Here is a 12909-nt window from a genome sequence, read left to right as displayed (position 1 = left end):
CTAAAATACATATGGGTGATGGAATTAATTGGGCCCCTGACATCTGCCTCACACAATACACTCATGTAACAAACCTGCCCATGTATCCACTTAAACTAAAATAAAAGTTAAAAAGAGTCAGAGGAATGTCAGATACTTTTTGCTTAATATAAAGGGATAGGGAAAAGTGTGAAGATTAACAAATTAACACATTCAAAACTACACATTACCAAATTGAGACTCTTTATTGCATCTAAAAGATTTATTTATATCTAAAATAACATAACAAAACAAGGAAAACAAGACCTTTCTGAAACAGTACATTTATCCTGAGGTAGTAGCAGAACTCTCTCACTTAATTAACATTAAAATAATAATAAGAGACAAACCTAAAGTTATGATTTGGTTATGTTCCACGCTAACTATATCCCTAAAAATGAAAGGAACATCTGGATCCCAAATTTGATTTTTCTTCACGTGTTTTCTTTCCCATCAATGATACTTCACCGTCACCCCACCTGCATTGTCATTTTAAGTTTCTTAATGTAAGATGAGACTGAGAAACATAATCGAATTTTAGAATCCATAGACTCATTCATCTCCAACTAGCATCTTAAAGGCTCTATGCAAAGTGTTTGGATAGCCCACACTGAATATTCCTGGTCTGTTTATACTCAAGCCCCCTGCAATAAGAGATGTTCACTGGTCATCTCTTAGACTTTAGGAGTATGACTGGTACCGGATCAATGATTCATGCTTATTAGCAAGTACCTGCTGTGGAGACACTTGTAGGCTTTGGATAAAGATTCAATGCTATTTGAACAGTGAGGCTTGGTTTCCTAGCCGAGGCAGTGGTTTAGAGAGGGGAGCATGGCCTCAGGTGGCCACATACTCTTGACCACAGGAACTCCACTTTCTATCCAGATAGAATTCCTTATGGTTTATGAAAGGGCCTTTCTTGCCTTAGACTAAATACTGCACCTATGTTGTGCTGATTCAGTTTGCCAGGTACACAAGTAACAGCAATTTTAAGAAAACATTAAAGCAGAAGCTTCTATAGGCACTACAAGTAATAGGAATGCTTGTATATTGAGCTGATGGCTTTTATTTTCCAAAACTCCCCCAATATTGCTTAATTTTATTCAAATACTTTCATTTTCTTTGTATTACTTCAAATATACTTTTAAATGCACTTTAAAACACTTTCTTCTTAAAAAGTCTTCTATGATGTTGGACTAAATATAATAAAATAGACACACTTTGAGTTAGAAGAACAAATTACTGCTCTATATTTATTCCATGAAAACATTGATGTGTTTTATATGTGATTAAATAGATATTTTCGCCATTTAAGATCTAATTGTTCATGTGCCCAGGCTAAAAATTCTAGGCAAAAACCAACAGCAACAACAATAATAATAATAATAATAATTGAGAAAAGCAAAAAAACAAAGAAAACATTTAACCGTGAAGTGATAATTGATGACATTATATGGCACTGGCTCTTAAAAGACTGAGAAGAAATTTCTCTTTATAACTTTTTAATCATTAAATGCAACTGAGATAAATCATAAATGAGAAATTGTGATTTTTCCATACTGAGTGAAAACTGATAGTGATTTTTATGAAATCTCATATATATAAGAATAAATATTTATATATTAAATGCTGCTGCGAGAATTATATTAACTAGAATGCCTCCATGCCTATATTACATATGAGGAAAATGAGCTAATTTATGGCCTTAGTTGAAAAGTTTTAAAGATACTCTGTTACATCGTGTTAAATAATGTATCATTTATATTACTAAATGTATCACTTATATTCCTAAGACAGCTGATGTAGTATAGATTTAGTTATTAATTCAAAGCATACAAAAATCTACAGTTAAGAAGTGTGTTGTTCAGTGTAAATAGTTGTTATAGTTCAAATCCAATAGCTGACCTCAAATTGAGTTTGTAAGATGAGGGCATAAACTGACAGGAACTGGCATATCAACATACTGAATTCTAGAGGCAAGTTTATTTTTCCTTTGAGAAAAGTAGTTCTTATAGTTTGCCCTTCCAGAAAAGTTGGGACTTACTATGTTGACCTTTTCCTGACTTTATGAGTCTTTTGGGGGAAATCTATAAGTAAGTCTTTGGAACTCCTTCTCAATATAGGGTGGCAAATATGTTAAGTACTGTTATAAAATTAATGTTAACAATACAGAACATTTTCAATGCAATTATAACCTTTCAGATACCTTAATGTCTATTAATGTTGCATCAGTATTATCATATTAAAATTGACTCAATTTATATTTAATTTTTTCATTTTCAAATACAGCATGAAAATGAATGGATTTTTACAACAGCCTTGTAAAGAAGAAAGAAATATTAGGGTATAGTTACCAAATTGAATTTCTACACAATGCTTTATATAAAATGGACTAGTAGAGATAATAAAAAGAGATAAAATGTAACTGTCTAATAAGTTTATTTTCAAGTGAGCGTTCATTTGTTTCCTATTCTAGTAAAAATCTGAGCCTTTTAAACATTCTTCCAAAAAAGTTAATTGAATTTTAATTACCAAGTAAGCAATGTTTTTTTGGAAAAAGAAATTCTAAAATTTTGGTGACAAAACTTTATCCCAGATAAGAGATATTAGCAAAAATATTTTAAAAAACATGTAAACATTTTCTATGTTTAAGGTGAATTAATCACCCTAACTTTATGCTAAGAATGTTAACACTTGAGAAGCTTACAGATGCTAATCACTGCCTTTCTTGGGGTTGTTACGTATGTGTTGTATTTTTATTTTTATTCACATCTTTAGAGAGTGAAAGAGGAGCAACACAGAATAATAAGGTTTTTTTTGTTTTGTTTTGTTTTTTAGCACATAACTTAGCTGCACATATATGGAAAAGAAAAGGTACACGATAGGCGTAAGACATTTGTGCTTTCAGTTTCAATGCCACTTAATAACCAGAAGAACATTTAGAAAATCAAATCATATAAAATATTAAAAGAATTTTGATGCTAATGGGAGTGGAAAAAGCTGTTGAGGTTAGAGTGAGTACAGTTACATGCTGTAACTGTATTATAAAAATGGGGAGAAACTGTGAGGTTTAAAACACATATACGACTGCAGTTTAATCTCCATAAAATCTAAGGAATTATTTTTAAAAAATTTCAATCTACACACTTTCATTTCAAGTCACTCATGTAACCAAAACCCTCCATTGGGTTTCCGTCTCATTCAGAGTAAACCCAAAGCCCTTCCCTGTGCTTTCATCTGCCCTGCGCCATCCTCCTCCACCCCCTTTCATGCATGGCTTTGAACATACCACATCCTCTCAAGCCTCAAGCAATTTGTCCCAACTCTTTTCTCCCCTTGTAAGGTTCTGTTGTTGGCCAGATAAACCCAGGGCTCAATCCCTTATTTCAGTTAGTACTCAATCAGGGATACAGAAACCTCTATGTGTAATTCAAGCAGGGAGAGATTCAGTGCAAGCATGTGGTCACAGAAGAAATGAAAACACTAAAGCAGCAAATCAATAAGTAGGGTTCCATCGAAAGATTTAAACCTTTACCATCTCTGATAGGCAGAACATGTCCCTGAACCCCCAAAGATGTCCACGTGCTCATTCCTGGAACCTGTAAATATGTGTATGACTATGGCAAGGGGTGTTAACATTGCGTATGTAATTTAAAATGCTAATCAGATGACCTCAAAATAAGGCTATTGTTCTGAATAATCAGAATGTTATTGTTAGAATGTAATTATTAGGTTATTAGGTCAAATGTTGTTATCACAATGTAATCACCATAGTTTGTATGAGTGGAAGAAGGAGTCAGAAGAATCAATCTACAGACCTAAAGATGCTACTCTGCTGATTAAGAAGACAGCAGGTGTCAAGAAATGGAGCAGCATCTGAAAACTGGAAAAGTCAAGGAACCAATTCTGCCCTAAAGGCTCCGGAAGGAACATAGCAGCACTGACAACTAGCTTTCAGCCTAGTGAGAACCATTTTTAACCTCTGATCTCCAGAACTGTAAGGGAATAAATTTGCATTGATTCAAGGTACTGAATTGCTGCTAAATGAGCCTATAAGCCCACATGTCCTTCTGACCCAGTGATTGGCTTAACTATATACATATAACAATAGGTCCTATAATTTTTTAATTTATGGTAGTTTAAATTGTTATAAGTCACTTCACGTTCATCAGGATTTTGCATTTATTTTTAAGGTTTTAACTTCCACTGATATGTTTTTGAATTTTAATGTACTCTCTTATCCCTGAGTGCTCTGCGAAGTATCGAACATGTATGTGTCAAACTTATTTTATATGGTTTATACATTACATAAAATAAGTTTATCTTACATTTTATTGGACATTCACATATAATTTTATTAATATCATTATATTAAATACAAGAGCTATTATGTTCTAAAAATACTTTTGTAATTATGTTCTTTCCTTTTCGATATGCCTCACCTAGGCTGCATTCTTTCCTATTACTTATTTTTATAAAAGGTCTACTATCCCTTTGAATTTTAAAATGAAAAGTCAGGCATATATTCTAACACATATCGTTCATAACCTACTGACTATTTCACATCTTAACTACTTCTTGACTTTTTCCCTTCTTCATCATCTTAAGCACCCTGATACTCACTGTGCTAGTTCTGGTCATCAACTTTTCATGCCTAGACTGTTGTTTTCCTTCTTTGTTGTAACATCTTCCACTTGTAGTTTTTTAAACAGTCATATTTTCTATTTTAGTTTTAATTGACTTGAAATAATTATATATATATTTATGTGATACACTGTGATATATTTTGATATGTGTATATGATATGAAATGATCAAATCAGGATATTTAGCATATCCATCACTCAAATATATATCATTGCTTTTGGTTACAATCATCTCTCTTCTAGCTATTAGAAAATATGTAATAAATCATTAACCATAGTCACCTTACAGCACTACAGAATCCTAGAACCTATTCCTCCTATCTGACTGCAATTTTTTGTATCCCTTTTATAGTTTCCATCCTTCCCTGTCATCGTCAAAATTGAATAATTTTATTTTTTATCCTTTTGATGACATCTCACTTTATAAGTTGTTCCTTTAAAAGATAGAAAGCTACTACTTCCTAGTCTCCTTTGCAGCCAGTATGCAGACATATTATCTAGATTTCATCAATCAAACATATATCAAGTTTTCAGTTCTGAAGTTAGAAGTGAAATGTCTGTTTTGCTGTAACAGGTTGTGGCAGAAAGCAGCATGGCTTTCAATGTCAGTCTGTTCTTTTGCAGTCTTGAGTTGATTAGTGTCAGTATCACAAACTGTCAGCCAAGTTTGTAGTGTTGTTCAGAGTACTTCTCCAGTAAATTTAATCTGAAGCCTGTTTTTCTAGGCGTTTCAATGGTTCTGTGAGCTATCATTCTTTACCAAATTCTTTTGCTGGTTATCCAGGCAGAGATATGCAGAGTTATATGTATTTTCTCCTTTATGGCTGGGATGATCTTCCAAAAGCCTAATTCCAGTGTCAAACCTCATCACTGCTGAATTTCTTCAATGACCCACATGCCAGAATGAAGTTCTGGCTCTTTGAAATTATATCCAAGCTCCTCCACGACACAACTTCAGCTTTGGTTTCTATTCTTCCCTATTGTGTCTGACACATGACGTTTTACAACTTCATGATTCTTTCTCTTGATATCTAAATTATTTTCCCTCCTACCTTCCACCCTCTATCATGCCAATCACTAAGCTCATGCTGATCTTCCAAAATCCAAATCAATCGTGAACTCCTCCAGGAAGCCTTCAATGTCTTTTTCTCAACTTATTCCTGTTTTCAGCAAAGTGCCATTCTTCTGTGACTTCATAGCTCCCTGCATATTCTTCTATCGTAAAATTATCTTTATTATATATAAGTATCTGTGTTTATGTGCCTACCCTACACTTAGTGAGTTCCTTGATAGAGGCTGAAGATGCATTTGTGTATTTCCAACACTTATCAAGCACCTGTTATTTAGTACATTTCGTACGTGAATGATTATCTTTTAAGTATCAATATAACTACATGTGATTGGGATTGCACTTATAACTAAAACAGAGAGAGGCAAGCATTGAGAAAACATCTTTCTCATTCTCAAAGGCATAGAAATCAAGATAAATTTATTTCTTTCAAGATGCTGTGTGTGAGAGACATTCTGTGAACAAATAGGTTTAGAAAATATTGAAGAATGCATCTTTTATTGGATATTTATTATATTTATTGACATCTTCAACATTCTATGAAATCATGCAATATCAAAAATGTATAACTTCAGTTTCTATTTTATAGTGTTCCATATTAACAGCTTAAGGAAACAGAGTTCCTAAGAACACAAGTAGAATAATATTGTAGACGTGAAAACAGAGCCAGTCATGTGTTTCAGTATAATCTTGTCCATCATTTTCAATACTAGGGAGATGTGAGTCTGTTTTATTATTCCATTATATTTACCTTTTCTGAATGTTCAGAAATCTGCAATTTAGATGCTTTTATATGGAAAAGAGCATAGTGTTTTTAGCCCTCATTGGAATCAATTATAGCAATGCCAAATGTGAGTAAAAAATACTTGACAGTAAACTTCTTTCTTTAATCTATTCATTTCGAATTGATTTTTCAAAATTGACCGATGCCACTGTCAACAATCCTCACTTTAATACCGATTTGACTCAATGTCAAACAAACCAAATAAGCAGGATTCTGAAGCAGGGAAGTCAAGTTTTAACAGATAGTAAAACTGACATTCTGAAGAATAATTTGTTTTAAAATGATGAATATCATAATTTTCATGAGTCTACACATTACAATAGAAGCTAAATGTCTGTAAAAAATTGATTTCTTATCAAAATAAAAGCTAAAGCTATTTTTGAATGTAACTGTCTTAAAATGTAGTGATTTTTAAAAATTATATGTGGTAGCAAAGCAACTTTCATATAGTTATTAATTTTATACTCTACAGATTTATTCTAGAGATTGCTAATTGTTTATCTTTCCATATATTTTACTTTTTAGCTATTGAAAATAGTCATCCAGAATAACACGTTTCCCCACTTGTCTTGAAGATAGATTTGAAGATGTGACTACCTTGTGACCAGTGGGATATAAATGCATCTTTTCTGTGTAGATTTCTGGGAACTTTTTTAGGAGAGCTCTAGCTACATCCTTTCTGGATCCTAATACCTGTAGTGAAGAGGAAACTTTGCACAATGGGGTAAGGATCATACCACGCAGATGATAAATGATTACATTGGAAGAATCCAGGCTATTAAAAAATTATATTTTCCAAAAGGATACAGCAAGATTTCAGATCTCAAATACTGTTCCAGACAGTATTTGACAGTTGTCACTCCCCCTAAAGAGGCAAAATGATTTCCTTTCCACTGGAACCTGGGTCAAATTTTTTGATGGCTTTGATGAATAAAGTGTGGCACAAGTTACACTGCAAGACTTTGGAGGGTAGGTCATAAAGGGAAAGAAAGCTTCTGGGTTTATTTTACTCCTGGGACTGGGCTGCCATGCTGTGACAAAGCACACATGAAAGCACATCAAGAGATGTTTAGATGAAATCTAAATCACATATGTGAATCCAGCCCCTAGCCTTTGAATCCTTGAGTTAACTCTCCCAACTTTTGGGAGTTGAGAAAAATTGTCCCCACTGTGACTATCCCAATTTCTTGCCTTCACAATCTGACATAATAAATTTTTTATTTATACCAATACATTTTGGAATAATTTTGTTGCAGAGCCAGATAAATTGAAACACTGGATTACCAGAGACTTTGTTGATTAGTGTTGTCAAACAAACTCTGGAATGAATCACTCTAAACTTTATTGTAAAAGCAAATCAACATTATTATGTAAGCCATTTTTATCAGATTTTCTTACTTATAGCCGAAGGTAATCACTCTTTTGCTCAGTGATCTCCCTCATGCTCATAGGTACAACTGCTATGTGTAGACCCATTACCCAAATCTCTGTCTTGGACTGACACCTTGCTGATGAGCTGCACATTCATATATTTGATTGCCTACTGGTTATCTTTACACTAACATCTTACAGGAAGATCAGATACAGCATATATCTCTCAACCCAAACTCATTAACATTTATCCACAATCTTATCTTCATTCTACATTCTGTATTTTGGTTAAAGGCACCATCAAACACCCAATGAATTATAAAAAAAGAGTACCCACTTGGTATTTGATATGGTTTGACTCTGTGTCTCCACCTAAATGTCATCTTGTAGCTCCTATAATTCCCACATGTTGTGGAAGGGACCTGGTTGGAGATGACTGAATCATGGGGGCAAGTCTTTCCAGTGCTTTTCTTGGGATAGTGAAAGGGTGTCATGAGATATAGTTGTTTTAAAAACAGAAGTTTCTCTGCACAAACCCTCTTTGCCTGCTGCCATCCACATAAGATGTGATTTGCTCCTCCTAGCCTTCCACCGTGATTGTGAGGCCTTTGCAGCCATGTGGAACTGTAAGTCCAGTAAACTCTTTTTCCTTTATAAGTTACCCAGTCTCAGATATGTCTTTATCAGCAGTGTGAAAATGGACTAATACAGTAAATTGATACCAGTAGAGTAGGGCGCTTCTGTAAAAATACCCAAATATGTGGAAGCAATTTGGGAACTAAATAACAGGCAGAGAGGTTGGAAAGTTTGGAAGGCCCAGAACACAGGAAAATGTGGGAAAGTCTGGAACTTCCCAGAGACTTGTTGAAGCTTTTAACAAAATGCTGATAGTGATATGGACAATGAAATCCAGGCTGAGGTGGTCTCAGATGGAGATGAAGAGCTTGTTGGAAACTGGAGTAAAAGTGACTTTTGCTATATTTTAGCAAGGAGACTGGTAGCCTTTTGCTTCTTCCCTGGAGATTTGTGGAACTTTGAATTTGAGAGAGATGATTTAGGGTATCTAGTAGAAGAAATTCCTAAGCAGCGAAACATTCAAAAGGTCACTTGGGTGCTGTTAAAGACATTCAGTTTTAAAAGAGAAACAGCATAAAAGTTCAGAAAATTTGTAGCCTGAAAATGCAATAGAAAAGAAAATCCAATTTTCTGAGAAGAAATTCAAGCTGCCTGCAGAAATTTGCCTAAGTAATGAGGAGCCAAATGTTAATCCCAAGACAATCAGGAAAATGTCTCCAGGGAACATTAGAGGCCTTCATGGCATCTGCTTTCATCACAGGCCCAGAGGCCTAGGAAGAAAAAGTGGTTTCATGAACTGGGCTCAGGGATCCCGTGGTGTGTGCAGCCTAGGGAATTGGTGCGCTGTGTCCCAGCCACTCCAGCCATCACTGAAAGGGGCCATTGTTAAGCTCTGGCCATGGCTTCAGAAGATGCAAGCCTCAATCTTGGCAGCATAAACGTGGTGTTGAGCCTGCAAGTGCACAGAAATCAAGAACTGAGATTTGGGAACCTTCGGCTAGATTTCACAGGATGTATGTAAATGCCTGAATGTCCATGCAGAAGTTTGCTGTAGGAGCAGGGTACTCATGGAGAACTTTTGCTAGGACAGTGCAGAAGGAAAATGTAGGGTGGGAGCTCCCACACAGATATGTGTGCACTAACTAGTGGAACAGTGAGAAGAAGGCCACTGTCCTCCAGGCTCCTGAATGGAAAATGTAGGGTGGGAGCTCCCACACAGATACGTGTGCACCAACTAGTGGAACAGTGAGAAGAGGGCCACTGTCCTCTAGGCTCCTGAATGGTAAATCCACTGACAGCTTGCACCGTGTGCCTGGAACAGCTGCAGACACTCAATGCCAGCCCATGAAAGTATCCTGGAGAGAGGCTGTACCCTGCAAAGCCACAGGGGTGGAGCTTCCCAAGACCATAGGAACCCACTTCTTGCATCAGTATGACCTGAATTGGAGACAGGCAGTCAAAGGAGATCATTTTGGAGCTTTAAGATTTAACTGTCCCACTAAATTTTGAACTTGCATGGGGCCTGTAGTTCCCTTTTTTGGGCCAATTTCCCATTTAGAATGGCTGCATTTACTCAATGACTCTACCCCCATTGTATCTAGGGAGTAACTAACTTGTTTTTTATTTTACAGGCTAATAGGCAGAAGGGACTTGCCTTGTCTTGGATGAGACTTTCGACTTTGGACTTTCGAGTTAATGCCAAAATGAGTTAAGACTTTGGTGAGTTGTTGGGAAGGCATGATCAGTTTTGAATGTGAAGGTATGAAATGTGGGAGGGGCCACTGGCAGAATGATATTGTTTGACTCTGTGTCCCCACCTAAATCTCATCTTGTAGCTCCTATAATTCCCTCATGTTGTGAAAGGGAGCTGGTGGAAGGTGACTGAATCGTGGACAGATCTTTCCCGTGCTGTTCTCGTGAGGATGCGTAAGTCTCATGAGATCTGATGATTTTCAAAAATGGGAGTTTTTCTGCACAAGTTCTCTCTTTGCCTGCTGCCATCCGTGTAAGATGTGACTTGCTCCTACTGCCTTCTGCCATGATTGTGAGTCCTCCCCAGTCATGTGGAACTGTAAGTCCAATAAACGTTTTTTTTCTTTTATAAATTACCCAGTCTTGGGTATGTCTTTATCAGCAGTGTGAAAATGGACTAGTACAGTATTCCTTCATTTTTCTCTTCCAGTCATGTGATTGTTCAATCCAAATTTAAATTCTGTCAAACGGGAAGCCTAGTACACTTTTGCTGTGAACATAAATTAGTATAGTCATTAAAGAGAATAGTTTGGAGGTTCCTCAGAAGACTAAAAATAGAGCTACCATGTAGTCCAGCAATTCTACTGCTGGGTATACATCCCCCCAAAAATGGAAATCAGTATATTGAAGAGATATCTGCATTTTCTTTTCTTTTCTTTTTTTTTCTTTTTCTTTTTTTTTTTTTTGGTAGCACTCTTCACAGTAGCCAAGACTTGGAAGCAATCTGTGTCCATCAACAGAGGATAACAAAAATGTGGTGCGTATACACAGTGGAGTATTAGTCAGCCACAACAAATAATAAGATCGTGTCATTTGCCACAATATGGATGGAACTGGAGGTCATTATGTTAAGGGAAGTAAGCCAGGCACAGAAAGACACATTTTGCAGGTTCTTACTTATTTAAGGTTGGAAAAATTTTAAAAATTGAACTCATGGGTATAGAGAGTAGAACGATGATTACCAGAGTCTAGGAAGAGTAGTAGATATCGGGGAGGAAGAGGGTAGTAATGAATACAAAAATGTAGTTAGATAGAATGAATAAGATCTAGCATTTGATAGCAGAACAGAGTGACTACAGTCAACAATAGTTTATTATACATTTTAAAATAACTAAAAGAGGATTGTTTGCAATACAAATAAAGAACAAGTGTTTGAGGTTATAGATATCCCATTTACCCTAATGTGATTATTATGCATTATATGCCTGTATCAAAATATCCCTTGTACACCATAAATATATATATCTACTATGGACCCACAAAAATTAAAAATTAAAAAATATATTTAAAAACAAAACACAACAAAATTAAATTAAGTTCTGTTGATTCCACTAAAATTTTCTCTTACAGCAATACCCATTTTTCATATTTTAGTTATGTGTATTAATCTTTTCCTACAGCACCCATAACCATTTGCTGCAGTAGTTTCCTCATTTATACTATCATTGATCTATCCTCTCTTGTGCAGCTAGAGATTTTTTTAAAACAAAAATGTGAGCATGTAAGTTCCCTAATGATAGAGCTCTGGCTTACATCTCCCATTTAATATTATGTCATGCTTCCAACCACAGAGAACCAAGACTAATGTAGATAATCCTTCTCTGTATCATTCTAGCACCATTTTCATTTATCAACCACAGCATGTAACCTATAGCTACTTGTTTCTCTCATTCTTATGTGATATTCATAAATTACTGACTATATCTTTTCTCTTTGTATGCTCTAGCTTAATGCCTGGTACATTACATACACTCATAAATACTTTTGGAATCATTGAAGTATGTAACAGCCAACCATTTACCTAACATTTCAGCAATTATTTCTTACCCCTCCCTCTGTTCTAATAATGAAAGAAAGTATCACATGCTTCTTTTGCTTAAACAGTATTTTTTATCTATTATATAATTTACTTGTATTGTAATTGCCTATGCATATGACAGTGTCCATTTATTTAATCCAGAGCAGAGGCAGATTTACTGTGAAGCTAATGAGGCTTAAACTTCAGGGCCACTTAATTGCATAACCTCCTCTCAAGCCAGGTATCTAATGTTTTCATAATTTGTATTCTGTTTTTCTAAACATATTTTCCTAACTTACATACATACCCCACAAAACGTGAACTCATACCTGTTCCAATTATAATTTAGGTACCTACCATGTGACAGAAACTACACTATATGCATGAATATAAAAATAAATAAGTTTAATTTTACATACATACCCCACAAAACGTGAACTCATACCTGTTCCAATTATAATTTAGGTACCTACCATGTGACATAAACTACACTATATGCATGAATATAAAAATAAATAAGTTTAATTTTACATATTTTCAGGAATCAGAATGCTTCATTTCCTGGAAATCATTCTTACTACATCCTACACTATCACAATATCTTATAATGTCTGGTCTCTCTACCCTCTTATTCGATCCTCTTAATACTAAAAAAAAAATAGAAAATTCATTAGACTCTAATTTCAACATATATTTTTGACCACAAAGCCTGTGATGCTGCCTCTTTCTAAATACTCCTTTATTATAATAATTCTAGGTTCAAGACAAACTACGTTATTCGTTAATAATCACCTGATTGTCTTTGTGTTCAAGTTATTTTTTTCTCCTTTCAGTATCAAGTTTTTATACATTGTTTCTCTCTAGAACATTCTCCAACACTAATTGGCAGAATGAGT

This window comes from Colobus angolensis, unplaced genomic scaffold, assembly GCF_000951035.1.
Source record: "Colobus angolensis palliatus isolate OR3802 unplaced genomic scaffold, Cang.pa_1.0 Scaffold46, whole genome shotgun sequence".
NCBI lineage: Eukaryota > Metazoa > Chordata > Mammalia > Primates > Cercopithecidae > Colobus > Colobus angolensis.
The sequence above is the reverse complement of the archived record's forward strand: the minus strand, read 5'-3'. Positions refer to the sequence as shown.